The sequence below is a fragment of the Plenodomus lingam genome, assembly GCF_022343315.1.
Source record: "Plenodomus lingam strain CAN1 chromosome Unknown contig_67, whole genome shotgun sequence".
Taxonomy (NCBI): domain Eukaryota; kingdom Fungi; phylum Ascomycota; class Dothideomycetes; order Pleosporales; family Leptosphaeriaceae; genus Plenodomus; species Plenodomus lingam.
In genome coordinates, this window is record NW_027093970.1 from 20,001 (window position 1) to 45,918 (window position 25,918).

Below are 25,918 nucleotides of genomic sequence, written 5' to 3' on the forward strand. Positions count from 1 at the left end.
GTTAGTGTTCTATAACTTTAGCGCGTTCTATACCTTTTATTTATTCTATTACTTTAGTCCTTTCTATAACTTTAGACTATTCTATACTAGTAGCTATTATATCCTTTTTATAATACTTATTATATTATACTATTATCTATTATTCTTTACTGTTAAGTATATCCTTATATTTTATAAAACCTTTTCTCTACTAGCTAGTCCTACTATACTTTCTTTTATAACCTACTAGTATTAAATAATACCTTTATATTCTTCTTTTATACTATCTCTATTTCTTGCCTTATCTATTAAGTAGATATAGATAGAGCTAATAGATCTATAGTTAATATAGATATAGTAGTTATAGTAGAGTATAGATATTAGAGTAGATATCCTTATCTATATATTTACCTACTACTAATAAAATTCTAAGTTACTCTTATCTAGCGAATACGGGTTTATGGTTTGTATAGGGCTACGCATGTCTACACAGTTTTATATATAAAAAAGTGTACCTCTAAGCTATTTTCTGCTGCACTAACCCCGCGACGCGAAAATTAAACCAAAACCTATTCCTATAATATATAAGGAGGGTAAATAGATTCTTAAATACTAAATACCTAACTAACTAACTAAGGTTAAATCTGCTGCGCGCAGTTCTTAGATTAGGCAGTTAAACTAGCATTGTTAGGCACTAAGGGGGCAATTTTTGCTTGTGTCTGCGTCTATACTCCCTATAACTCCCTGTTGTTAGCGCTCTGCGCCTGTTTTAGCGGCAGTTAGACTAAATTTAAAAGTTTTGGTTTTATAATAGCTAGCCTTGTTTCCTAGATTTCTGCCTAGTTTAGATTCGCTCTAATTAGTAGGTAATTAGGGGCTTAGAGATTGCTCTTCTACTTAACTAGGCAGGCCTAGGCCTATATGCTAAAGCAACCCTGCTGTTACGCCTAGTTTTGTGGTTAGTACCTAAAGTCCTACTATTAAAGTTTTAGCAGTAGGCAAAATTTAGGGTCTATAGATAGCTGGCACTGCTAAACTATTTAACAGATCTTAGGGGACAGCCCTACCTAGTATCTGCTCCTAGTAAGCGTAGTAAAGCGTAGGTTTTCTCTACTTAAGGCATGTATGTGGCGAGTTTAAACACGCAGAAATGCCTGTTAGGCTTTATTATAGACTATTCCTTAAGAAACTTAGTAGGGGTAATTGAATTAGTTGCTAGTTATAACTAGTGCCTTGTGTGCTGTTATGCTAGTAGCTAGAATTGCTTCTGCGATTTCTTATCACGTACTTTCTACCTCCTTTTAGGGGTAGTGCTTGTGCGCTTCGGCGTATTAGGCATTAGGATTGTTACCTAGTTAATTCTGCTAGTAGTTATATGCTTATCTTAAAGATTAAGCTATGTATGTCTAAGTATAAGTAATTATACTGTGAAACTGCGAATAGCTTATTAAATTAGTTATTGTTTATTTGATAGTACCTTACTACTTAGATAACTGTGGTAATTCTAGAGCTAATATATGCTAAAAACCCTAACTTTAGAAGGGGTGTATTTATTAGATAAAAAACTAACGCCCTTTGGGGCTTCTTAGTAATTTATAATAACTTTACAGATTACATAGCCTTATGCTGGCGACAGTTTATTTAAATTTCTGCCCTATTAACTTTTGATGGTAAGGTATTGGCTTACTATGGTTTTAACGGGTAACGGGGAATTAGGGTTTAATTCTAGAGAGGGAGCCTAAGAAATAGCTACTATATCTAAGGAAGGCAGCAGGCGCGCAAATTACCTAATCCTAATATAGGGAGGTAGTAACAATAAATACTAATATAGGGCTCTTTTAGGTCTTGTAATTAGAATAAGTATAATTTAAACCTCTTAACAAGGAACAATTAGAGGGCAAGTCTAGTGCTAGCAGCTGCGGTAATTCTAGCTCTAATAGCGTATATTAAAGTTGTTGTAGTTAAAAAGCTTGTAGTTAAAACTTAGGTCTAGCTAGCAGGTCTGCCTTACTGCGTGTACTTGTCTGGCTGGGCCTTCCTTCTAGAGAACCTTATGCCCTTTACTAGGCGTGTTAGGGACTAGGACTTTTACTTTGAAAAAATTAGAGTGTTTAAAGCAGGCCTTTGCTTAAATACGTTAGTATAGAATAATAGAATAGGACGTGCAGTCCTATTTTGTTAGTTTCTAGGACTGCTATAATAATTAATAGGGACAGTTAGGGGCATTAGTATTTAATTATTAGAGGTGAAATTCTTAGATTTATTAAAGACTAACTACTACGAAAGCATTTGCTAAGGATGTTTTTATTAATTAGTAAACGAAAGTTAGGGGATTAAAGATAATTAGATACTGTTGTAGTCTTAACCGTAAACTATGCTAACTAGGGATTAGGCAATGTTCTTTTTCTAACTCGCTTAGCACCTTACGAGAAATTAAAGTTTTTGGGTTCTAGGGGGAGTATGGTCGCAAGGCTAAAACTTAAAGAAATTAATAGAAGGGCACTACTAGGTGTAGAGCCTACAGCTTAATTTGACTTAATATAGGGAAACTTACTAGGTCTAGATAAAATAAGGATTGATAGATTAAGAGCTCTTTCTTGATTTTTTAGGTGGTGGTGCATAGCCGTTCTTAGTTAGTAGAGTGATTTGTCTGCTTAATTGCAATAACAAACAAGACCTTAACCTGCTAAATAGCTAGGCTAGCTTTGGCTAGTTACTAGCTTCTTAGAGGGACTATTAGCTTAAGCTAATAAAAGTTTAAGGCAATAACAGGTCTATAATGCCCTTAGATATTCTAGGCTGTACGCGCGCTACACTAACAGAGCTAACAAGTTCTTTACCTTAACTAAAAGGTCTAGGTAATCTTGTTAAACTCTGTTATGCTAGGGATAGAGCATTGCAATTATTACTCTTTAACAAGGAATGCCTAGTAAGCGCGTGTTATTAGTATGCGTTAATTACGTCCCTGCCCTTTGTATATACTGCCTGTCGCTACTACTAATTAAATAGCTTAGTAAGGCCTTTAGACTAGCTTAGGGAGGTTAGTAATAACTACCCTAAGCTAGAAAGTTTGTTAAACTTAGTTATTTAGAGGAAGTAAAAGTCGTAACAAGGTTTCTGTAGGTGAACCTGTAGAAGGATCATTACCTATTTTCAAAGCACTACCACCTTAATTAGTGGCGGTAGTCTACTTTAATTCTGCCTATGTTTTTTGCGTACTATTTGTTTCCTTAGTAGGCTTGCCTACTAATTAGATCCCCTAAAACCACTTGCAATTGTAGTTAGCGTTAGTAACACTATAATAAATTACAACTTTTAACAATAGATCTCTTGGTTCTAGTATTAATAAAGAACGCAGCGAAATGTAATAAGTAGTGTGAATTGCAGAATTTAGTAAATTATTAAATCTTTGAACGCACATTGCGCCCCTTAGTATTCTATAGGGTATGCCTGTTTAAGCGTTATTTGTACCCTTAAGCTCTGCTTAGTGTTAGGTATTTATTCTACTTAGGACTTGCCTTGAAATAATTAGTAGCTAGCACATTAGCCTAGAGCGCAGCACATTTTGCGCCTCTTGTTATAGTTATTAGTATCTATTAAGATACTTTTTAAGCTCTTAACCTTAGATTAGGTAGGGATACCCGCTAAACTTAAGCATATTAATAAGCAGAGGAAAAGAAACTAATAGGGATTGCCCTAGTAACGGCGAGTGAAGCGGCAATAGCTCAAATTTGAAATCTAGCTCTTTTAGGGTCCAAGTTGTAATTTGCAGAGGGCGCTTTAGCGTTAGTAGTAGTCTAAGTTCCTTAGAATAGGACGTTATAGAGGGTAAGAATCCTATATGTAGTTACTAGCCTTCGCTATGTAAAGCCCCTTTAACGAGTTAAGTTATTTAGGAATGCAGCTCTAAATAGGAGGTAAATTTCTTCTAAAGCTAAATACTAGCTAGAGACTAATAGCGCATAAGTAGAGTAATTAAAAGATAAAAAGCACTTTAGAAAGAGAGTTAAATAGCACGTGAAATTGTTAAAAGGGAAGCGCTTGCAGCTAGACTTGCCTGTAGTTGCTTATCTAGGCTTTTGTCTAGTGCACTCTTCTACAGGTAGGCTAGTATTAGTTTAGGCAGTTAGATAAAGGTCTCTATTACGTACCTCCCTTTAGGGAGGCCTTATAGGGGCATCTGCTAGGATGCTAGCGTAATAGCTATAAGTGGCCTGTCTTAAAATATAGACTAAGGAGTCTAATATCTATATAAGTGTTTAGGTGTTAAGCCTAGACGCGTAATAAAAGTGAATAGAGGTGGGAACCCTTTTAGGGTGCACTATTAACTAATCCTAATGTCTTTAGAAGGATTTAAGTAAGAGTATAGCTATTAGGACCTAAAAGATAGTGAACTATGCTTAAATAGGGTGAAGCTAGAGGAAACTCTAGTAGAGGCTTGCAGCAGTTCTAACGTGCAAATCAATCGTTAAATTTAGGTATAGGGGCGAAAGACTAATTAAACTATCTAGTAGCTAGTTCCTACTAAAGTTTCCCTTAGGATAGCAGTAACGTATTTAGTTTTATAAGGTAAAGCAAATAATTAGAGGCCTAGGGGTTAAAATAACCTTTACCTATTCTTAAACTTTAAATATGTAAGAAGTCCTTATTACTTAATTAAACGTGGACACTTAAATGTACTATTACTAGTAGGCTATTTTTAGTAAGTAGAACTAGCGATGCAGGATAAACTAAACGTAGGGTTAAGGTGCTAGAATACACGCTTATTAGACACTATAAAAGGTGTTAGTTTATCTAGATAGTAGGATAGTAGCTATAGAAGTTAGAATCTGCTAAGGAGTGTGTAACAACTTACCTGCCAAATAAACTAGCCCTAAAAATAGATGGCGCTTAAGCGTGTTACCTATACCCCGCCGCTGGGGCAAGATTTAAGCCCTAGCAAGTAGGCAGGCGTAGAGGCTCGTAACAAAGCCTTAGGGGTAACCCTAGGTAGAACAGCCTCTAGTGCAGATCTTAGTAGTAGTAGCAAATACTTAAATAAGAACTTTAAGGACTAAAGTAGGGAAAGGTTCTGTGTGAATAGTAGTTAGACATAGGTTAGTTAATCCTAAGAGATAGGGTAATTCTATTTTAATATTAGTGCTTACGCCGCGCCCTTAAAAGGGAAGCTAGTTAATATTCTAGCACCTAGATGTAGATTCTCCGCGGCAACGCAACTAAGAGCGGAGACCTTAGCAGGAGCCCTAAGAAGAGTTCTCTTTTCTTCTTAACAGTCTATTACCCTAAAATTGGTTTGTCTAGAGCTAGGGTTTAATAGCTAGAAGAGCGCTACACTTTTGCAGCGTTTAGTGCGCTCCTAACAAGCCTTAAAAATCTGCTTAAAGAAATAGTTTTTACGCTAGGTTATACTTATAACTGTAGTAGGTCTCTAAGGTAAAAAGCCTCTAGTTAATAGAATAATATAGATAAGGGAAGTTAGCAAAATAGATCTGTAACTTTAGGAAAAGGATTAGCTCTAAGGGTTAGGTACGTTGGGCCTTAGGGAGAAGCCTCTAGCGTAGAAGGGCACTAACCGCAAGGTAGGCGCCTCTTAGCGCTAGGGTGTAGACACCCTTAGCAGGTTTTGGCTGTCTAGCGTACGTTTAACAACTAACTTAGAACTAGTATAAATAAGGGGAATCTAACTATCTAATTAAAATATAGTATTGTAATAGCTAGAAAGTAGTGTTAATATAATATAATTTCTGCCTAGTGCTCTAAATATTAAAGCGAAGAGATTTAACTAAGTGCGGGTAAATAGCGGGAGTAACTATAACTCTCTTAAGGTAGCTAAATACCTTATTATCTAATTAGTGACGCGCATAAATAGATTAACGAGATTCTTACTATCCCTATCTACTATCTAGCGAAACTATAGCTAAGGGAACAGGCTTAGCTAAATTAGCGGGGAAAGAAGACCCTATTAAGCTTAACTCTAGTTTAATATTGTGAAAAGATATAGGGGGTGTAGAATAGGTAGGAGCTTTGGCGCTAGTGAAATACTACTACCCTTATCGTTTTTTTACTTATTTAATAAAGCGGAGCTAGGCCTTACTACCTAACTTCTAGCGTTTAAGGTCCTTTGTAGGCTAATCTAGGTTAAAGACATTATTAGGTAGGGAGTTTAGCTAGGGCGGCATATCTATTAAACTATAACGTAGGTGTCCTAAGGGGGACTTATAGAGAATAGAAATCTCTAGTAGAGTAAAAGGGCAAAAGTCCCCTTGATTTTGATTTTTAGTGTGAATACAAACTATAAAAGTGTAGCCTATTAATCCTTTAGTCCCTTAAAATTTAAGGCTAGAGGTGCTAGAAAAGTTACTATAGGGATAACTAGCTTGTGGCAGCTAAGCGTTTATAGCAACGTTGCTTTTTAATCCTTTAATATTAGCTCTTCCTATTATACTAAAGCAGAATTTAGTAAGCGTTAGATTGTTTACCTACTAATAGGGAACGTAAGCTAGGTTTAGACTGTTGTAAGACAGGTTAGTTTTACCCTACTAATAACCTTGCCCTAATAGTAATACCGCTTAGTACGAGAGGAACTGCAGTTTTAGATAATTAGTTTTTGTGGCTATCTAACTAGGTATTGCCGCGAAGCTACTATCTACTAGATTATAGCTAAACGCCTCTAAGTTAGAATCTATGCTAGAACAGGGTGATTTCTGCCTGCACTAGTTAGATACGAATAGGCCTTTGGCCTAGAACCTTACTAGATTAGCGTTAGTAGCCCTATTAAAGTTAGGGTTGTTAGCTAGTGTATTGTAATTATATAGTGCGCAGGATTAAATCCTTTATAGATGACTTAGTTATCTAGCTGGGTTGTGTAAGTAGTTAAGTAGCCTTGTTGTTACGAGCTACTAAGCGTAAGCCTGTTGCTAGCTTGGTTAAAATTAGGATATTATACCCTCCTTATTTGCAAAACTGCTGCCTAAATAGCTGCTGTTAATAGAAGGAAGAGGGCTATAGCGAACAAGTTATATAGTAATTGCAAGATAGAGAGGGCTAGAGCTAGGAGCAATCCTTGCAAAATATACAAAAGAACAGGTTATGTGTGTACGTACCTTAGGCAGTTAATATATAGCATAGGAAGATTAAGAAAGGATTTAAGATAATCTATACAGATTTTTAGGCAGTAATCTATAACTTAAGAGCGTTCTATAACTTTTTATTTTTTAGGGGTACTATTCTATAACTTTATAGCCTTCTATACTTGAAAATTCCTCTAGGCTATTCTATAACTATAGATTATTTAAACCTTTAGGGTATTCTATTAATATTTAAAAAAATCCTGTAGGCTATTCTATAAGCTTAGGGCGTTCTATAACTTTAGGGCGTTCTATAACTTTTTATTTTTTAGGTGTAGTGTTCTATAACTTTAGGGCGTTGTATAACTTTTTCTTTTTTAGAGGTAGTGTTCTATAACTTTAGGGCGTTCTATAACTTTAGGGCGTTCTACAACTTTTTATTTTTTAGGTGTAGTGTTCTATAACTTTAGGGCGTTCTATAACTTTTTCTTTTTTAGAGGTAGTGTTCTATAACTTTAGGGAGTTCTATAACTTTAGGGCGTTCTACAACTTTTTATTTTTTAGAGGTAGTGTTCTATAATATTAGGGCGTTCTATAACTTTTTATTTTTTAGAGGTAGTGTTCTATAACTTTAGGGCGTTCTATAACTTTAGGGCGTTCTATAACTTTAGGGCGTTCTACAACTTTTTATTTTTTAGGTGTAGTGTTCTATAACTTTAGGGCGTTCTATAACTTTTTCTTTTTTAGAGGTAGTGTTCTATAACTTTAGGGAGTTCTACAACTTTTTATTTTTAGGGGTAGTGTTCTATAACTTTAGGGCGTTCTATAACTTTAGGGCCTTCTATAAGCTTAGGGCGTTCTATAACTTTAGGGCGTTCTATAACTTTAGGGCGTTCTACAACTTTTTATTTTTTAGGGGTAGTGTTCTATAACTTTAGGGCGTTCTATAACTTTAGGGCGTTCTATAACTTTAGGGCGTTCTACAACTTTTTATTTTTTAGGGGTAGTGTTCTATAACTTTAGGGCGTTCTATAACTTTAGGGCGTTCTACAACTTTTTATTTTTTAGGGGTAGTATTCTATAACTTTAGGGCGTTCTATAACTTTAGGGCGTTCTATAACTTTAGGGCGTTCTACAACTTTTTATTTTTTAGGGGTAGTATTCTATAACTTTAGGGCGTTCTATAACTTTAGGGCGTTCTATAACTTTAGGGCGTTCTACAACTTTTTATTTTTTAGGGGTAGTGTTCTATAACTTTAGGGCGTTCTATAACTTTAGGGCGTTCTATAACTTTAGGGCGTTCTATAACTTTAGGGCGTTCTACAACTTTTTATTTTTTAGGGGTAGTATTCTATAACTTTAGGGCGTTCTATAACTTTTTCTTTTTTAGAGGTAGTGTTCTATAACTTTAGGGCGTTCTATAACTTTTTATTTTTTAGGGGTAGTGTTCTATAACTTTAGGGCGTTCTATAACTTTAGGGCGTTCTATAACTTTAGGGCGTTCTACAACTTTTTATTTTTTAGGGTTAGTATTCTATAATATTAGAGTGTTCTATAACTTTTTCTTTTTTAGAGGTAGTGTTCTATAACTTTAGGGCGTTCTATAACTTTAGGGCGTTCTATAACTTTAGGGCGTTCTACAACTTTTTATTTTTTAGGGGTAGTGTTCTATAACTTTAGGGCGTTCTATAACTTTAGGGCGTTCTATAACTTTAGGGCGTTCTATAACTTTAGGGCGTTCTATAACTTTTTATTTTTTAGGGTTAGTATTCTATAATATTAGAGTGTTCTATAACTTTTTATTTTTTAGGGTTAGTATTCTATAATATTAGAGTGTTCTATAACTTTTTCTTTTTTAGAGGTAGTGTTCTATAATATTAGAGTGTTCTATAACTTTTTCTTTTTTAGAGGTAGTGTTCTATAACTTTAGGGCGTTCTATAACTTTAGGGCGTTCTATAACTTTAGGGCGTTCTACAACTTTTTATTTTTTAGGTGTAGTGTTCTATAACTTTAGGGCGTTCTATAACTTTTTCTTTTTTAGAGGTAGTGTTCTATAACTTTAGGGCGTTCTATAACTTTAGGGCGTTCTACAACTTTTTATTTTTTAGGGGTAGTGTTCTATAACTTTAGGGCGTTCTATAACTTTAGGGCGTTCTATAACTTTAGGGCGTTCTATAACTTTTTATTTTTTAGGGTTAGTGTTCTATAACTTTAGCGCGTTCTATACCTTTTATTTATTCTATTACTTTAGTCCTTTCTATAACTTTAGACTATTCTATACTAGTAGCTATTATATCCTTTTTATAATACTTATTATATCATACTATTATCTATTATTCTTTACTATTAAGTATATCCTTATATTTTATAAAACCTTTTCTCTACTAGCTAGTCCTACTATACTTTCTTTTATAACCTACTAGTATTAAATAATACCTTTATATTCTTCTTTTATACTATCTCTATTTCTTGCCTTATCTATTAAGTAGATATAGATAGAGCTAATAGATCTATAGTTAATATAGATACAGTAGTTATAGTAGAGTACAGATATTAGAGTAGATATCCTTATCTATATATTTACCTACTACTAATAAAATTCTAAGTTACTCTTATCTAGCGAATACGGGTTTATGGTTTGTATAGGGCTGCGTATGTCTACACAGTTTTACATACAAAAAAGTGTACCTCTAAGCTGTTTTCCGCTGCACTAACCCTACAACGCGAAAATTAAACTAAAACCCGTTCCTATAATATATAAGGAGGGCAAATAGATTCTTAAATACTAAATGCCTAACTAACTAACTAAGGTTAAATCTGCTGCGCGCAGTTCTTGGATTAGGCAGTTAAACTAGCGTTATTAGGCACTAAGGGGGCAATTTTTGCTTGTGTCCGCGTCTATACTCCCTATAACTCCCTGTTATTAGCGCTCTGCGCCTGTTTTAGCGGCAGTTAGACTAAATTTAAAAGTTTTGGTTTTATAATAGCTAGCCTTGTTTCCTAGATTTCTGCCTAGTTTAGATTCGCTCTAATTAGTGGGTAATTAGGGGCTTAGAGATTACTCTTCTACTTAACTAGGCAGGCCTAGGCCTATATGCTAAAGCAACCCTGCTGTTGCGCCTAGTTTTGTAGTTAGCACCTAAAGTCCTACTGTTAAAGTTTTAGCAGTAGGCAAAATTTAGGGTCTATAGATAGCTAGCACTACTAAACTATTTAACAGATCTTAGGGGACAGCCCTACCTAGCATCTGCTCCTAGTAAGCGTGGCAAAGCGTAGGTTTTCTCTACTTAAGGCATGTATGTGGCGAGTTTAAACACGCGGAAATGCCTATTAGGCTTTGTTGCGGACTATTCCTTAAGAAACTTAGTAGGGGTAATTAAATTAGTTGCTAGTTGTAACTAGTGCCTTGTGTGCTATTATGCTAGTAGCTAGAATTACTTCTACAATTTCTTATCACGTACTTTCTGCCTCCTTTTGGGGGTAGTGCTTGTGCGCTTCGGCGTATTAGGTATTAGGATTATTACCTAGTTAATTCTGCTAGTAGTTATATGCTTATCTTAAAGATTAAGCTATGCATGTCTAAGTATAAGCAATTATACTGTAAAACTGCAAATAGCTTATTAAATTAGTTATCGTTTATTTGATAGTACCTTACTACTTAGATAACTATAGTAATTCTAGAGCTAATACATGCTAAAAACCCTAACTTTAGAAGGGGTGTATTTATTAGATAAAAAACTAACGCCCTTTAGGGCTTCTTAGTGATTTATAATAACTTTACGGATCATATAGCCTTGCGCTAGCAATAGTTTATTTAAATTTCTGCCCTATTAACTTTTAATAGTAAGGTATTAGCTTACTATAGTTTTAACGGGTAACGGGGAATTAGGGTTTAATTCTAGAGAGGGAGCCTAAGAAACGGCTACCACATCTAAGGAAGGCAGCAGGCGCGTAAATTACCTAATCCTAACATAGGGAGGTAGTAATAATAAATACTAATATAGGGCTCTTTTAGGTCTTGTAATTAGAATAAGTACAATTTAAACCTCTTAACAAGGAATAATTAGAGGGCAAGTCTGGTGCTAGCAGCTGCGGTAATTCTAGCTCTAATAGCGTATATTAAAGTTGTTGTAGTTAAAAAGCTTGTAGTTAAAACTTAGGTCTAGCTAGCAGGTCTACCTTACTGCGTGTACTTGTCTAGCCGGGCCTTCCTTCTAGAGAACCTTATGCCCTTTACTAGGCGTGTTAGGGACTAGGACTTTTACTTTAAAAAAATTAGAGTGTTTAAAGCAGGCCTTTGCTTAAATACGTTAGCATAGAATAATAGAATAGGACGTGCGGTCCTATTTTGTTAGTTTCTAGGACTACTGTAATAATTAATAGGGATAGTTAGGGGCATTAGTATTCAATTGTTAGAGGTGAAATTCTTAGATTTATTAAAGACTAACTACTGCGAAAGCATTTGCTAAGGATATTTTTATTAATTAGTAAACGAAAGTTAGAGGATTAAAGATAATTAGATACTGTTGTAGTCTTAACTGTAAACTATGCTAACTAGGGATTAGGCGATGTTCTTTTTCTAACTTGCTTAGCACCTTACAAGAAATCAAAGTTTTTGGGTTCTAGGGGGAGTATAGTCGCAAGGCTAAAACTTAAAGAAATTAATAGAAGGGCACTACTAGGCGTGGAGCCTGCGGCTTAATTTGACTTAACACAGGGAAACTTACTAGGTCTAGATAAAATAAGGATTAACAGATTAAGAGCTCTTTCTTGATTTTTTAGGTGGTAGTGCATAGCTGTTCTTAGTTAGTAGAGTGATTTGTCTACTTAATTACAATAACAAACAAGACCTTAACCTGCTAAATAGCTAGGCTAGCTTTAGCTAGTCGCTAGCTTCTTAGAGGGACTATTAGCTTAAGCTAATAGAAGTTTAAGGTAATAACAGGTCTGTGATGCCCTTAGATGTTCTAGGCCGCACGCGCGCTACACTAACAGAGCTAATAAGTTCTTTACCTTAACTAAAAGGTCTAGGTAATCTTGTTAAACTCTATTGTGCTAGGGATAGAGCATTATAATTATTGCTCTTTAATAAGGAATGCCTAGTAAGCGCGTGTTATTAGCATGCGTTAATTACGTCCCTGCCCTTTGTATACACCGCCCGTCGCTACTACTAATTAAATAGCTTAGTGAGGCCTTTAGACTAGCTTAGGGAGGTTAGCAACAACTACCCTAAGCTAGAAAGTTTGTTAAACTTGGTTATTTAGAGGAAGTAAAAGTTGTAACAAGGTTTCTGTAGGTAAACCTGCGGAAGGATTATTACCTATTTTTAAAGCACTGCTGCCTTAATTAGTAGTAGTAGTCTACTTTAATTCTGCCTATGTTTTTTGCGTACTATTTGTTTCCTTAGTGGGCTTGCCTACTAATTAGATCCCCTAAAACTACTTGTAATTGTAGTTAGCGTTAGTAATACTATAATAAATTACAACTTTTAATAACAGATCTCTTGGTTCTAGCATTAATAAAGAACGCAGCAAAATGCAATAAGTAGTGTAAATTATAGAATTTAGTAAATTATTAAATCTTTAAACGCACATTGCGCCCCTTAGTATTCTATAGGGTATGCCTGTTTAAGCGTTATTTGTACCCTTAAGCTCTGCTTAGTGTTAGGTGTTTGTTCTACTTAGGACTCGCCTTAAAACAATTAGTAGCTAGTATATTAGCCTAGAGCGTAGTATATTTTGCGCCTCTTGTTATAGTTGTTAGCATCTATTAAGACACTTTTTAAGCTCTTAACCTTAGATTAGGTAGGGATACCTGCTAAACTTAAGCATATTAATAAGCGGAGGAAAAGAAACTAATAGGGATTGCCCTAGTAACGGCAAGTGAAGCAGCAATAGCTTAAATTTAAAATCTAGCTCTTTTAGGGTCTAAGTTGTAATTTGCAGAGGGCGCTTTAGCGTTAGCAGCGGTCTAAGTTTCTTAGAATAGGACGTTATAGAGGGTAAGAATCCTGTATGTAGTTGCTAGCCTTTGCCGTGTAAAGCCCCTTTGACAAGTTAAGTTATTTAGGAATATAGCTCTAAATAGGAGGTAAATTTCTTCTAAAGCTAAATACTAGCTAGAGACTAATAGCGCATAAGTAGAGTGATTAAAAGATAAAAAGTACTTTAGAAAGAGAGTTAAATAGCACGTGAAATTGTTAAAAGGGAAGCGCTTGCAGCTAGACTTGCCTGTAGTTACTTATCTAGGCTTTTATCTAGTGCACTCTTCTACAGGCAGGCTAGCATTAGTTTAGGTGGTTAGATAAAGGTCTCTATTACGTACCTCCCTTTAGGGAGGCTTTATAGGGGAGATAACATGTAACTAGCCTAGACTAAGGTCTGCGCATCTACTAGGATGCTGGCGTAATAGCTGTAAGCGGCCTGTCTTAAAACATAGACTAAGGAGTCTAATATCTATGCAAGTGTTTAGGTGTTAAGCCTAGACGCGTAATAAAAGTAAATAGAGGTAGGAACCCTTTTAGGGTGCACTATTAACTAATCCTAATGTCTTTGGAAGGATTTAAGTAAGAGTATAGCTGTTAGGACCTAAAAGATAGTAAACTATGCTTAAATAGGGTGAAGCTAGAGGAAACTCTAGTAGAGGCTCGCAGTAGTTCTAACGTGCAAATTGATTGTTAAATTTAGGTATAGGGGCGAAAGACTAATTAAACTATCTAGTAGCTAGTTCCTACTAAAGTTTCCCTTAGGATAGCAGTAACGTATTTAGTTTTATAAGGTAAAGCGAATAATTAGAGGCCTAGGGGTTAAAACAACCTTTACCTATTCTTAAACTTTAAATATGTAAGAAGTCCTTGTTACTTAATTAAACGTGGACACTTAAATATACTATTACTAGTAGGCTATTTTTAGTAAGTAGAACTAGCGATGCAGGATAAACTAAATGCAGGGTTAAGGTGCTAGAATACACGCTTATTAGACACTACAAAAGGTGTTAGTTTATCTAGATAGCAGGATAGTAGCTATAGAAGTTAGAATCTGCTAAGAAGTGTGTAATAACTTACCTGCTAAATAAACTAGCCCTAAAAATAGATAGCGCTTAAGCGTGTTACCTATACCCCGCCGCTAGGGCAAGATTTAAGCCCTAGTAAGTAGGCAGGCGTGGAGGCTCGTGACAAAGCCTTAGGGGTAACCCTAGGTAGAACAGCCTCTAGTATAGATCTTAGTAGTAGTAGCAAATACTTAAATAAGAACTTTAAGGACTAAAGTAGGGAAAGGTTCCGTGTAAACAGCAGTTAGACATAGGTTAGTTAATCCTAAGAGATAGGGTAATTCTGTTTTAATGTTAGTGCTTGCGCCGCGCCCTTAAAAGGGAAGCTAGTTAATATTCTAGCACCTAGATATAGATTCTCCGCAGCAACGCAACTAAGAGTGGAGACCTTAGCGGGAGCCCTAAGAAGAGTTCTCTTTTCTTCTTAACAGTCTGTTACCCTAAAATTAGTTTGTCTAGAGCTAGGGTTTAATAGCTAGAAGAGCGCTGTACTTTTGCAGCATTTAGTGCGCTCCTAACAAGCCTTAAAAATCTGCTTAAAGAAATAGTTTTTACGCTAGGTTGTACTTATAACTGTAGCAGGTCTCTAAGGTAAAAAGCCTCTAGTTAATAGAATAATGTAGATAAGGGAAGTTAGCAAAATAGATCCATAACTTTAGGAAAAGGATTGGCTCTAAGGGTTAGGTACGTTAGGCCTTAGGGAGAAGCCTCTAGCGTAGAAGGGCACTAACCGCAAGGTAGGCGCCTCTTAGCGCTAGGGTGCAGACACCCTTAGCAGGTTTCGGCTATCTAGCGTACGTTTAACAACTAACTTAGAACTAGTATAGATAAGGGGAATCTAACTGTCTAATTAAAACATAGTATTATAATAGCTAGAAAGTAGTATTAATATAATGTGATTTCTGCCTAGTGCTCTAAATATTAAAGCGAAGAGATTTAACTAAGCGTGGGTAAACAGTAGGAGTAACTATAACTCTCTTAAGGTAGCTAAATGCCTTGTTATCTAATTAGTGACGCGCATAAATAGATTAACAAGATTCCTACTATCCCTATCTACTATCTAGCGAAACTATAGCTAAGGGAATAGGCTTAGCTAAATTAGCGGGGAAAGAAGACCCTATTAAGCTTAACTCTAGTTTAATATTGTGAAAAGATATAGGGGGTGTAGAATAGGTAGGAGCTTTAGCGCTAGTAAAATACTACTACCCTTATCGTTTTTTTACTTATTTAATAAAGCAGAGCTAGGCCTTACTACCTAACTTCTAGCGTTTAAGGTCCTTTGTAGGCTAATCTAGGTTAAAGACATTGTTAGGTGGGGAGTTTAGCTAGGGCAGCACATCTATTAAACCATAACGCAGGTGTTCTAAGGGGGACTTATAGAGAATAGAAATCTCTAGTAGAGTAAAAGGGCAAAAGTCCCCTTGATTTTGATTTTTAGTGTGAATACAAACTATAAAAGTGTAGCCTATTAATCCTTTAGTCCCTTAAAATTTAAGGCTAGAGGTGCTAGAAAAGTTACTATAGGGATAACTAGCTTGTGGCAGCTAAGCGTTTATAGCGACGTTGCTTTTTAATCCTTTAATATTAGCTCTTCCTATTATACTAAAGCAGAATTTAGTAAGCGTTAGATTGTTTACCTACTAATAGGGAACGTAAGCTAGGTTTAGACTGTTGTAAGACAGGTTAGTTTTACCCTACTAATAACCTTGCCCTAATAGTAATACCGCTTAGTACGAGAGGAACTGCGGTTTTAGATAATTAGTTTTTGCGGCTGTCTAACTAGGCATTGCCGCGAAGCTACTATCTACTAGATTATAGCTAAACGCCTCTAAGTTAGAATCTATGCTAGAATAGGGTAATTTCCGCCTATACTAGTTAGATACAAATAGGCCTTTGGCCCAGAACCTTACTAGATCGGCGTTAGCAGCCCTATTAAAGTTAGGGTTGTTAGCTAGTGTATTGCAATTATATAGTGCGTAGGATTAAATCCTTTATAGATAACTTAGTTGTCTAGCTAGGTTGTGTAAGTAGTTAAGTAGCCTTGTTGTTACGAGCTACTAAGCGTAAGCCTGTTACTAGCTTGGTTAAAATTGGGATATTATGCCCTCCTTATTTGCAAAACTGCTGCCTAAACGGCTGCTATTAATAGAAGGAAGAGGGCTATAGCGAATAAGTTATATAGTAATTGCAAGATAGAGAGGGCTAGAGCTAGGAGCAATCCTCGCAAAATATACAAAAGAACAGGTTATGTGTGTACGTACCTTAGGCAGTTAATATATAGCATAGGAAGATTAAGAAAGGATTTAAGATAATCTATATAGATTTTTAGGCGGTGATCTATAACTTAAGAGCGTTCTATAACTTTTTATTTTTTAGGGGTACTGTTCTATAACTTTATAGCCTTCTATACTTGAAAATTCCTCTAGGCTATTCTATAACTATAGATTATTTAAACCTTTAGGGTATTCTATTAATATTTAAAAAAATCCTATAGGCTATTCTATAAGCTTAGGGCGTTCTATAACTTTAGGGCGTTCTATAACTTTTTATTTTTTAGGTGTAGTGTTCTATAACTTTAGGGCGTTGTATAACTTTTTCTTTTTTAGAGGTAGTGTTCTATAACTTTAGGGCGTTCTATAACTTTAGGGCGTTCTACAACTTTTTATTTTTTAGGTGTAGTGTTCTATAACTTTAGGGCGTTCTATAACTTTTTCTTTTTTAGAGGTAGTGTTCTATAACTTTAGGGAGTTCTATAACTTTAGGGCGTTCTACAACTTTTTATTTTTTAGGGGTAGTGTTCTATAACTTTAGGGCGTTCTATAACTTTAGGGCGTTCTATAACTTTAGGGCGTTCTACAACTTTTTATTTTTTAGGGGTAGTGTTCTATAACTTTAGGGCGTTCTATAACTTTAGGGCGTTCTATAACTTTAGGGCGTTCTACAACTTTTTATTTTTTAGGGGTAGTGTTCTATAACTTTAGGGCGTTCTATAACTTTAGGGCGTTCTATAACTTTAGGGCGTTCTACAACTTTTTATTTTTTAGGGGTAGTGTTCTATAACTTTAGGGCGTTCTATAACTTTAGGGCGTTCTATAACTTTAGGGCGTTCTATAACTTTTTATTTTTTAGGGGTAGTGTTCTATAACTTTAGGGCGTTCTATAACTTTAGGGCGTTCTATAACTTTAGGGCGTTCTTACTTTTTATTTTTTAGGGGTAGTGTTCTATAACTTTAGGGCGTTCTATAACTTTAGGGCGTTCTATAACAGGGCGTTCTACAACTTTTTATTTTTTAGGGGTAGTGTTCTATAACTTTAGGGCGTTCTATAACTTTAGGGCGTTCTATAACTTTAGGGCGTTCTACAACTTTTTATTTTTTAGGGGTAGTGTTCTATAACTTTAGGGCGTTCTATAACTTTAGGGCGTTCTATAACTTTAGGGCGTTCTACAACTTTTTATTTTTTAGGGTAGTGTTCTATAACTTTAGGGCGTTCTATAACTTTAGGGCGTTCTATAACTTTTTATTTTTTAGGGGTAGTGTTCTATAACTTTAGGGCGTTCTATAACTTTTTCTTTTTTAGAGGTAGTGTTCTATAACTTTAGGGCGTTCTATAACTTTAGGGCGTTCTATAACTTTAGGGCGTTCTACAACTTTTTATTTTTTAGGGGTAGTGTTCTATAACTTTAGGGCGTTCTATAACTTTGGGCGTTCTATAACTTTAGGGCGTTCTAAACTTTTTATTTTTTAGGGTTAGTATTCTATAATATTAGAGTGTTCTATAACTTTTTCTTTTTTAGAGGTAGTGTTCTATAATATTAGGGTGTTCTATAACTTTTTATTTTTTAGGGTTAGTGTTCTATAATTTTAGGGTGTTCTATAACTTTTTCTTTTTTAGGGTGTTCTATAATATTAGAGTGTTCTATAACTTTTTCTTTTTTAGAGGTAGTGTTCTATAATATTAGAGTGTTCTATAACTTTTTCTTTTTAGAGGTAGTGTTCTATAACTTTAGGGCGTTCTACAACTTTTTATTTTTTAGGTGTAGTGTTCTATAACTTTAGGGCGTTCTATAACTTTTTCTTTTTTAGAGGTAGTGTTCTATAACTTTAGAGCGTTCTATAACTTTTTCTTTTTTAGAGGTAGTGTTCTATAACTTTAGGGCGTTCTACAACTTTTTATTTTTAGGGGTAGCGTTCTATAACTTTAGGGCGTTCTATAACTTTAGGGCCTTCTATAAGCTTAGGGTGTTCTATAACTTTAGGGCGTTCTATAACTTTAGGGCGTTCTATAACTTTTTATTTTTTAGGGTTAGTGTTCTATAACTTTAGCGCGTTCTATACCTTTTATTTATTCTATTACTTTAGTCCTTTCTATAACTTTAGACTATTCTATACTAGTAGCTATTATATCCTTTTTATAATACTTATTATATTATACTATTATCTATTATTCTTTACTGTTAAGTATATCCTTATATTTTATAAAACCTTTTCTCTACTAGCTAGTCCTACTATACTTTCTTTTATAACCTACTAGTATTAAATAATACCTTTATATTCTTCTTTTATACTATCTCTATTTCTTGCCTTATCTATTAAGTAGATATAGATAGAGCTAATAGATCTATAGTTAATATAGATATAGTAGTTATAGTAGAGTATAGATATTAGAGTAGATATCCTTATCTATATATTTACCTACTACTAATAAAATTCTAAGTTACTCTTATCTAGTGAATACAGGTTTATAGTTTGTATAGGGCTGCGCATGTCTACATAGTTTTATATATAAAAAAGTGTACCTCTAAGCTATTTTCCGCTACACTAACCCCGCGACGCGAAAATTAAACTAAAACCTGTTCCTATAATATATAAGGAGGGCAAATAGATTCTTAAATACTAAATACCTAACTAACTAACTAAGGTTAAATCTGCTGCGCGCAGTTCTTGGATTAGGCGGTTAAACTAGCGTTATTAGGCACTAAGGGGGCAATTTTTGCTTGTGTCTGCGTCTATACTCCCTATAACTCCCTATTGTTAGCGCTCTGCGCCTGTTTTAGCGGCAGTTAGACTAAATTTAAAAGTTTTGGTTTTATAATGGCTAGCCTTGTTTCCTAGATTTCTGCCTAGTTTAGATTCGCTCTAATTAGTGGGTAATTAGGGGCTTAGAGATTGCTCTTCTACTTAACTAGGCAGGCCTAGGCCTATATACTAAAGCAACCCTGCTATTGCGCCTAGTTTTGTAGTTAGCACCTAAAGTCCTACTGTTAAAGTTTTAGCAGTAGGCAAAATTTAGGGTCTATAGATGGCTGGCACTGCCAAACTATTTAACAGATCTTAGGGGACAGCCCTGCCTAGCATCCGCTCCTAGTAAGCGTGGCAAAGCGTAGGTTTTCTCTACTTAAGGCATGTATGTGGCGAGTTTAAACACGCGGAAATGCCTATTAGGCTTTGTTGCGGACTATTCCTTAAGAAACTTAGTAGGGGCAATTAAATTAGTTGCTAGTTGTAACTAGTGCCTTGTGTGCTATTATACTAGTAGCTAGAATTGCTTCTGCGATTTCTTATTACGTACTTTCTGCCTCCTTTTAGGGGTAGTGCTTATGCGCTTCAGCGTATTAGGCATTAGGATTGTTACCTAGTTAATTCTGCTAGTAGTTATATACTTGTCTTAAAGATTAAGCTATGCATGTCTAAGTATAAGCAATTATACCGTAAAACTGCAAATAGCTTATTAAATTAGTTATCGTTTATTTAATAGTACCTTACTACTTAGATAACTATAGTAATTCTAGAGCTAATATATGCTAAAAACCCTAACTTTAGAAGGGGTGTATTTATTAGATAAAAAACTAACGCCCTTTAGGGCTTCTTAGTAATTTATAATAACTTTACAGATCGCATAGCCTTGCGCTAGCGATAGTTTATTCAAATTTCTGCCCTATTAACTTTTAATAGTAAGGTATTAGCTTACCATAGTTTTAACGGGTAATAGGGAATTAGGGTTCAATTCTAGAGAGGGAGCCTAAGAAATGGCTACCACATCTAAGGAAGGCAGCAGGCGCGCAAATTACCTAATCCTAATATAGGGAGGTAGTAACAATAAATACTAATATAGGGCTCTTTTAGGTCTTGTAATTAGAATAAGTATAATTTAAACCTTTTAACAAGGAACAATTAGAGGGCAAGTCTAGTGCTAGCAACTGTAGTAATTCTAGCTCTAATAGCGTATATTAAAGTTGTTATAGTTAAAAAGCTTGTAGTTAAAACTTAGGTCTAGCTAGCAGGTCTGCCTTACCGCGTGTACTTGTCTAGCTAGGCCTTCCTTCTAGAGAACCTTATACCCTTTACTAGGCGTGTTAGGGACTAGGACTTTTACTTTAAAAAAATTAGAGTGTTTAAAGTAGGCCTTTGCTTAAATATGTTAGCATAGAATAATAGAATAGGACGTGCAGTCCTATTTTATTAGTTTCTAGGACTACTGTAATAATTAATAGGGACAGTTAGGGGCATTAGTATTTAATTATTAGAGGTAAAATTCTTAGATTTATTAAAGACTAACTACTATAAAAGTATTTGCTAAGGATATTTTTATTAATTAGTAAACGAAAGTTAGGGGATTAAAGACAATTAGATACTATTGTAGTCTTAACTGTAAACTATGCTAACTAGGGATTAGGCGATGTTCTTTTTCTAACTTGCTTAGCACCTTACAAGAAATTAAAGTTTTTAGGTTCTAGGGGGAGTATAGTCGCAAGGCTAAAACTTAAAGAAATTAATAGAAGGGCACTACTAGGCGTGGAGCCTGTGGCTTAATTTAACTTAACACAGGGAAACTTACTAGGTCTAGATAAAATAAGGATTAATAGATTAAGAGCTCTTTCTTAATTTTTTAGGTAGTAGTGCATAGCTATTCTTAGTTAGTAGAGTAATTTGTCTACTTAATTACAATAATAAATAAGACCTTAACCTGCTAAATAGCTAGGCTAGCTTTAGCTAGTTGCTAGCTTCTTAGAGGGACTATTAGCTTAAGCTAATAGAAGTTTAAGGTAATAATAGGTCTATAATGCCCTTAGATGTTCTAGGCCGCACGCGCGCTACACTAACAGAGCTAACAAGTTCTTTACCTTAACTAAAAGGTCTAGGTAATCTTGTTAAACTCTATTATGCTAGGGATAGAGTATTATAATTATTACTCTTTAATAAGGAATACCTAGTAAGCGCGTGTTATTAGTATGCGTTAATTACGTCCCTACCCTTTATACACACCGCCCGTCGCTACTACTAATTAAATGGCTTAGTAAGGCCTTTGGACTAGCTTAGGGAGGTTAGCAACAACTACCCTAAGCTAGAAAGTTTGTTAAACTTAGTTATTTAGAGGAAGTAAAAGTTGTAACAAGGTTTCTGTAGGTAAACCTGTAGAAGGATTATTACCTATTTTTAAAGCACTGCCGCCTTAATTAGTAGCGGTAGTCTACTTTAATTCTACCTATATTTTTTGCGTACTATTTATTTCCTTAGTAGGCTTGCCTACTAATTAGATCCCCTAAAACCACTTACAATTATAGTTAGCGTTAGTAATACTATAATAAATTACAACTTTTAATAACAGATCTCTTAGTTCTAGCATTAATAAAGAACGCAGCGAAATGCGATAAGTAGTGTAAATTGTAGAATTTAGTAAATTATTAAATCTTTAAACGCATATTGCGCCCCTTAGTATTCTATAGGGCATGCCTGTTTAAGCGTTATTTGTACTCTTAAGCTCTGCTTAGTGTTAGGTGTTTGTTCTACTTAGGACTCGCCTTAAAACAATTAGCAGCTAGCACATTAGCCTAGAGCGCAGCATATTTTGCGCCTCTTGTTATAGTTGTTAGTATCTATTAAGACACTTTTTAAGCTCTTAACCTTAGATTAGGTAGGGATACCTGCTAAACTTAAGCATATTAATAAGCAGAGGAAAAGAAACTAATAGGGATTGCCCTAGTAACGGCGAGTGAAGCGGCAACAGCTTAAATTTGAAATCTAGCTCTTTTAGGGTCTAAGTTGTAATTTGCAGAGGGCGCTTTAGTATTAGTAGTAGTCTAAGTTCCTTAGAATAGGACGTTATAGAGGGTGAGAATCCTATATGTAGTTGCTAGCCTTCGCTATATAAAGCCCCTTTAACAAGTTAAGTTATTTAGGAATACAGCTCTAAATAGGAGGTAAATTTCTTCTAAAGCTAAATACTAGCTAGAGACTAATAGCGCATAAGTAGAGTAATTAAAAGATAAAAAGCACTTTAGAAAGAGAGTTAAATAGCACGTAAAATTATTAAAAGGGAAGCGCTTGCAGCTAGACTTGCCTATAGTTGCTTATCTAGGCTTTTGTCTAGTGCACTCTTCTATAGGCAGGCTAGTATTAGTTTAGGTAGTTAGATAAAGGTCTCTATTACGTACCTCCCTTTAGGGAGGCCTTATAGGGGAGACGACATGCAACTAGCCTAGACTAAGGTCCGCGCATCTGCTAGGATACTAGCGTAATAGCTGTAAGCGGCCTGTCTTAAAACATAGACTAAGGAGTCTAATATCTATGTAAGTGTTTAGGTGTTAAGCCTAGACGCGTAATAAAAGTAAACAGAGGTAGGAACCCTTTTAGGGTGCACTATTAACTAATCCTAATATCTTTAGAAGGATTTAAGTAAGAGCATAGCTATTAGGACCTAAAAGATAGTAAACTATGCTTAAATAGGGTGAAGCTAGAGGAAACTCTAGTAGAGGCTCGCAGCGGTTCTAACGTGCAAATTAATTGTTAAATTTAGGCATAGGGGCGAAAGACTAATTAAACTATCTAGTAGCTAGTTCCTGCTAAAGTTTCCCTTAGGATAGCAGTAACGTATTTAGTTTTATAAGGTAAAGCGAATAATTAGAGGCCTAGGGGTTAAAACAACCTTTACCTATTCTTAAACTTTAAATATATAAGAAGTCCTTATTACTTAATTAAACGTAGACACTTAAATATACTGTTACTAGTAGGCTATTTTTAGTAAGCAGAACTAGTGATGCAGGATAAACTAAACGCGGGGTTAAGGTGCTAGAATACACGCTTATTAGACACTACAAAAGGTGTTAGTTTATCTAGATAGCAGGATAGTAGCTATAGAAGTTAGAATCTGCTAAGGAGTGTGTAATAACTTACCTGCTAAATAAACTAGCCCTAAAAATAGATAGCGCTTAAGCGTGTTACCTATACCCCGCCGCTAGGGCAAGATTTAAGCCCTAGCGAGTAGGCAGGCGTAGAGGCTTGTGACAAAGCCTTAGGGGTAACCCTAGGTAGAACGGCCTCTAGTGCAGATCTTAGTAGTAGTAGCAAATACTTAAATAAGAACTTTAAGGACTAAAGTAGGGAAAGGTTCTGTGTAAACAGTAGTTAGATATAGGTTAGTTAATCCTAAGAGATAGGGTAATTCTATTTTAATATTAGTGCTTGCGCCGCGCCCTTAAAAGGGAAGCTAGTTAATATTCTAGCACCTAGATATAGATTCTCTGCAGCAACGCAACTAAGAGCGGAGACCTTAGCAGGAGCCCTAAGAAGAGTTCTCTTTTCTTCTTAACGGTCTGTTACCCTAAAATTAGTTTATCTAGAGCTAGGGTTTAATAGCTAGAAGAGCGCTGCACTTTTGCAGTGTTTGGTGCGCTCCTAATAAGCCTTAAAAATCTACTTAAAGAAATAGTTTTTACGCTAGGTCGTACTTATAACTATAGTAGGTCTCTAAGGTAAAAAGCCTCTAGTTAATAGAATAATGTAGATAAGGGAAGTTAGCAAAATAGATCTATAACTTTAGGAAAAGGATTAGCTCTAAGGGTTAGGTACGTTAGGCCTTAGGGAGAAGCCTCTAGCGCAGAAGGGCACTAACCGCAAGGTAGGCGCCTCTTAGCGCTAGGGTGTAGACACCCTTAGCAGGTTTTGGCTGTCTAGCGTATATTTAACAACTAACTTAGAACTAGTATAGATAAGGGGAATCTAACTGTCTAATTAAAATATAGCATTATAATAGCTAGAAAGTAGTGTTAATATAATGTGATTTCTGCCTAGTGCTCTAAATATTAAAGCAAAGAGATTTAACTAAGCGCGGGTAAATGGCGGGAGTAACTATAACTCTCTTAAGGTAGCTAAATACCTTGTTATCTAATTAGTAACGCGCATAAATAGATTAATAAGATTCCTACTGTCCCTATCTACTATCTAGCGAAACTATAGCTAAGGGAACGGGCTTAGCTAAATTAGTAGGGAAAGAAGACCCTATTAAGCTTAACTCTAGTTTAACATTGTGAAAAGATATAGGGGGTGTAGAATAGGTAGGAGCTTTAGCGCTAGTGAAATACTACTACCCTTATCATTTTTTTACTTATTTAATAAAGCGGAGCTAGGCCTTACTACCTAACTTCTAGCGTTTAAGGTCCTTTATAGGCTAATCTAGGTTAAAGACATTATTAGGTAGGGAGTTTGGCTAGGGCGGCACATCTATTAAACTATAACGCAGGTGTCCTAAGGGGGACTTATAGAGAATAGAAATCTCTAGTAGAGTAAAAGGGCAAAAGTCCCCTTAATTTTAATTTTTAGTGTAAATACAAACCATAAAAGTGTAGCCTATTAATCCTTTAGTCCCTTAAAATTTAAGGCTAGAGGTGCTAGAAAAGTTACTATAGGGATAACTAGCTTGTGGCAGCTAAGCGTTCATAGCAACGTTGCTTTTTAATCCTTTAATATTGGCTCTTCCTATTATACTAAAGCAGAATTTAGTAAGCGTTAGATTGTTTACCTACTAATAGGGAACGTAAGCTAGGTTTAGACTGTTGTAAGACAGGTTAGTTTTACCCTACTAATAACCTTGCCCTAATAGTAATACCGCTTAGTACAAGAGGAACTGCGGTTTTAGATAATTAGTTTTTGCGGCTGTCTAACTAGGTATTGCCGCGAAGCTACTATCTACTAGATTATAGCTAAACGCCTCTAAGTTAGAATCTATGCTAGAATAGGGTAATTTCTGCCTGCACTAGTTAGATATAAATAGGCCTTTGGCCTAGAACCTTACTAGATTAGCGTTAGCAGCCCTATTAAAGTTAGGGTTGTTAGCTAGTGTATTATAATTATACAGTGCGCAGGATTAAATCCTTTGCAGATAACTTAGTTATCTAGCTAGGTCGTGTAAGTAGTTAAGTAGCCTTGTTATTACGAGCTACTAAGCGTAAGCCCGTTGCTAGCTTAGTTAAAATTAGGATATTATGCCCTCCTTATTTGCAAAACTGCTGCCTAAACGGCTACTATTAATAGAAGGAAGAGGGCTATAGCAAACAAGTTATATAGTAATTGCAAGATAGAGAGGGCTAGAGCTAGGAGCAATCCTCGCAAAATATACAAAAGAACAGGTTATGTGTGTACGTACCTTAGGCAGTTAATATATAGCATAGGAAGATTAAGAAAGGATTTAAGATAATCTATATAGATTTTTAGGCGGTGATCTATAACTTAAGAGCGTTCTATAACTTTTTATTTTTTAGGGGTACTGTTCTATAACTTTATAGCCTTCTATACTTGAAAATTCCTCTAGGCTATTCTATAACTATAGATTATTTAAACCTTTAGGGTATTCTATTAATATTTAAAAAAATCCTGTAGGCTATTCTATAAGCTTAGGGCGTTCTATAACTTTAGGGCGTTCTATAACTTTTTATTTTTTAGGTGTAGTGTTCTATAACTTTAGGGCGTTGTATAACTTTTTCTTTTTTAGAGGTAGTGTTCTATAACTTTAGGGCGTTCTATAACTTTAGGGCGTTCTACAACTT

General features: G+C 35.3%; 7 non-coding genes across 7 annotated transcripts in view; all 7 read left to right on the top strand.

Moving 5' to 3' along the window:
- The window catches only part of IAQ61_009836, a 6,486-nt gene extending 5,189 nt beyond the window's left edge, over positions 1 to 1,297 (top strand). Inside the window, exon 1 of the ribosomal RNA XR_010715598.1 lies at positions 1 to 1,297. This exon is cut by the window's left edge and continues 5,189 nt beyond it. This is a non-coding gene — a ribosomal RNA (28S ribosomal RNA).
- A 31-nt stretch (positions 1,298 to 1,328) lies between these two features.
- Positions 1,329 to 3,125, top strand: IAQ61_009837. The gene has a single exon (XR_010715599.1). It is a non-coding gene; the product is annotated as an 18S ribosomal RNA (ribosomal RNA).
- A 165-nt stretch (positions 3,126 to 3,290) lies between these two features.
- Positions 3,291 to 10,177, top strand: IAQ61_009838. The gene has a single exon (XR_010715600.1). It is a non-coding gene; the product is annotated as a 28S ribosomal RNA (ribosomal RNA).
- A 392-nt stretch (positions 10,178 to 10,569) lies between these two features.
- On the top strand, positions 10,570 to 12,366 carry IAQ61_009839. Its single transcript, XR_010715601.1, has one exon. It is a non-coding gene; the product is annotated as an 18S ribosomal RNA (ribosomal RNA).
- A 165-nt stretch (positions 12,367 to 12,531) lies between these two features.
- On the top strand, positions 12,532 to 19,337 carry IAQ61_009840. The gene has a single exon (XR_010715602.1). It is a non-coding gene; the product is annotated as a 28S ribosomal RNA (ribosomal RNA).
- A 392-nt stretch (positions 19,338 to 19,729) lies between these two features.
- IAQ61_009841 lies at positions 19,730 to 21,526 on the top strand. Its single transcript, XR_010715603.1, has one exon. It is a non-coding gene; the product is annotated as an 18S ribosomal RNA (ribosomal RNA).
- A 165-nt stretch (positions 21,527 to 21,691) lies between these two features.
- Positions 21,692 to 25,205, top strand: IAQ61_009842. The gene has a single exon (XR_010715604.1). It is a non-coding gene; the product is annotated as a 28S ribosomal RNA (ribosomal RNA).
- Positions 25,206 to 25,918: the final 713 nt, after the last annotated feature.